At 40.7% G+C, this 3,061-nt stretch overlaps 1 pseudogene across 1 annotated transcript; it reads right to left on the reverse strand.

Moving 5' to 3' along the window:
- Positions 1–1,203: 1,203 nt before the first annotated feature.
- LOC112620646 lies at positions 1,204–1,738 on the reverse strand (annotated as a pseudogene). Its single transcript, XR_003118560.1, has one exon. The product of XR_003118560.1 is annotated as a 60S ribosomal protein L24 pseudogene (transcript).
- Positions 1,739–3,061: the final 1,323 nt, after the last annotated feature.

Raw genomic sequence — 3,061 nt, forward strand, 5'->3', positions numbered from 1 at the left:
TTGAAGATCCTTCGAACCCAATGTCTCAACTCACCTGGACTGTTTCACTCCAAGGGTTCAGGGATAGCCCCCATCTATTTGATCACCTAGGTTTTAAGACTTATGTGCATTAGGTATTTGTTCTAATGCTCTCCCTCCCCCTTCCCCTATCCCCTAACCGGACCCAGTGTGTGGTGTTCCCCTCCCTGTGTCCATGTGTTCTCATTGTTCTCACTCATAAGCTCCCATCTATGAGCGAGAACATGTGGTGTTTGGTTTTCCGTTCCTGCGCTAGTTTGCTGAGCATGATGGTTTCCAGCTTCATCCGTGTACCTGCAAAGGACATTAACTCATTGCTTTTTATGGCTGCATATTATTCCATAGTGTATATGTGCCACATTTTCTTTATCCAATCCATCATTTGTGGGCATTTGGCTTGGTTCCAAGTCTTTGCTATTGTAAATAGTGCTGCAATAAACATACAGGTGTGTGTGTGTGTGTTTGTTTTTTTTGTTTGTTTTTTGTTTCTTTGAGACAGAGTCTCACTCTGTTGCCCAGGCTGGAGCGCAGTGGTGCGATCTCGGCTCACTGCAAACTCTGCCTCCCGGGTTCATGCTGTTCTCCTGCAGCAGGCTTCCAAGTAGCTGGGACTACAGGTGCCCGCCACCATGCCCAGCTAATTTTTGTTGTATTTTCAGTAGGGACAGGGTTTCACCATGTTAGCCAGGATGGTCTCGATCTCCTGACCTCGTGACCTGCCCGCCTCAGCCTCCCAAAGTGCTGGGATTACAGGCATGAGCCACCGCGCCTGGCCCATGTATCTTTATAGTAGAATGATTTATAATCCTTTAGGTATATACCCAGTAATGGGATTGCTGAGTCAAATGGTATTTCTGGTTCTAGATCCTCGAGGAATTGCCACACTATCTTCCATAATGGTTGAACTAATTTACACTCCCACTAACAGTGTAAAAGCATTTCTATTTCTCCACATCCTCTCCAGCATCTGCTGTTTCCAGACTTTTTAATGACTGCCATTCTAACTAGTGTGAGATGGTATCTCATTGTGGTTTTGATTTGCATTTCTCTAATGACCAAATTATAAACTTTTTTTCATGTTTGTTGGCACATAAATGTCTTCTTTTGAGAACTATCTGTTCATATCCTTCGCCCACTTTCTGAACTAGAAAAAACTACTTTAAATTTCTTTTTTCTTTCTTTTTCTTTTTTTTTTTAGAGTTATAATCCAATCTGTATTTAAAAATCGAATCTGCCAGTTTAGCGTTTTCCACCAACTCGGCGAGCTGAAACTTTCACAGGCTTCACAATCTTTTGCTTAGGTGCTGCCTTTGTAGGTGACTTAGCAGCAGCCATTGCAGTCTTTTTAGATGCTTGCTTCGCCTTTTTTGCTTCCTTAGCAGCCCTGATAGCTTGTTCTCATTGAGCCTTTCTAACTTCAGGTTTCTGATTCCTCTTGGCCATTATATCAGCAAGAGATGCACCAGTAATGGCCCTCTGGAATTTGACTGCTCGGCGGGTTCTTTTCTTTTGAATTTCCTCCGACTGACCCTTTTTGTGCTTCCTTCTGTAGAGGACAGTCCAGTTTATCTGCCGAGGATTCCTCTTGGAAAGGAACGCCGACTCGCATTTTGCATTAAGAAACTGGAAAACCTTCCCGTCGGTCCTGGCGTAGCGCCTCCCGTGTCCAGGGTAGATCTTGTACCCGCTAAAACTGCACAGCTCCACCTTCATGGCGACGGATTCAAGAGAAGAGATGGCGAAGAGAAAGAGAGAATCATGACTACTTTAAATTTCATATGTAACCCAAAAAGAACCCGTATAGCCAAGACAATCTAAGCAAAAAGGACAAAGCTGGAGGTATCATGCTACCTGACTTCAATCTGTACTACAGTGCTATAGTAACCAAAACAGCATGGTACTGGTACCAAAACAGAAATATACACCAATGGAACAGAGGCCTCAGAAATAATGCCACACATCTACAACCATCTGATCTTCAACAATCCTGACAAAAATAAGCAACGGGGAAAGGATTCCCTGTTTAATAAATGGTGCTGGGAAAAGTGGCCAGCCATATGCAGAAAACTCAAACTGGACTCCTTCTTTACACCTTATACAAAAATTAACTCAAGATGGATTAAAGACTTAAACAGAAAACCTAAAACTATAAAAATCCTAGAAGAAAACCTGGGCAATACCATTCAGGGCACAGGCATGGGCAAAGACTTCATGACCAAAATACCAAAAGCAATTACAACAAAAGACAAAATTGACAAATGGGATCTAATTAAACTAAAGAGCTTCAGCTCATCCAATTAAACTATCATCAGAGTCAAGAGGCAACCTACAGAATGGAAGAAAATTTTTGCAATCTATCCATCTGACAAAGATCTAATATTCAGAATCTACAAGGAACTTAAACAAATTTACAAGAAAAAAAAAAATCAAAACTTCTGTTTTTAAAACCATCAGATCTCATGAGACTCACTATCACAAGAACAACGCAAGAAAGACCTGCCCCCATAATTCAATCATCTCCCACCAGGTTTCTCCCATGACATGTGGGAATTGTGGAAGTTACAATTCAAGATGAGCTTTGAGTGGGGACACAGTCAAACCATATAATTTACTTCTTTACTTGCCACACATTCATCTTTTTTCATGTCTCAACAACTCTGGAGACCTTATCCTACTCCTCAACATGAGCTAATTTGAAAAACTGCTCAAAGATCCATAAATCTTCTGTATTGATCACAGAGAGAGAGGAACACTGATTGCAATACCAGATAGCGGTAGTTGAAAGAAAAGGAATTGTGCCCGAGGATGAAAAATAGCATTTATTTATTTAAAAGCAATCAAACAAATACACAAACACATATACCAATACATCTGAGTGACTACTATGTGTCAAGCAATTGTAATAGTGCATAATGTATTCTCAAGCTGATCACTAAAAATCACCAACTGAGTTTTCACCAGTTAGAGTTCTATGACAGATGTTACTTTTCAATGTAATGCTAGAAAGATTTTAAAAATTAATTCTCCTCTGGAACCTGCATTT

The sequence above is a fragment of the Theropithecus gelada genome, chromosome 3 (assembly GCF_003255815.1).
Source record: "Theropithecus gelada isolate Dixy chromosome 3, Tgel_1.0, whole genome shotgun sequence".
NCBI classification, from domain to species: Eukaryota; Metazoa; Chordata; class Mammalia; order Primates; family Cercopithecidae; genus Theropithecus; species Theropithecus gelada.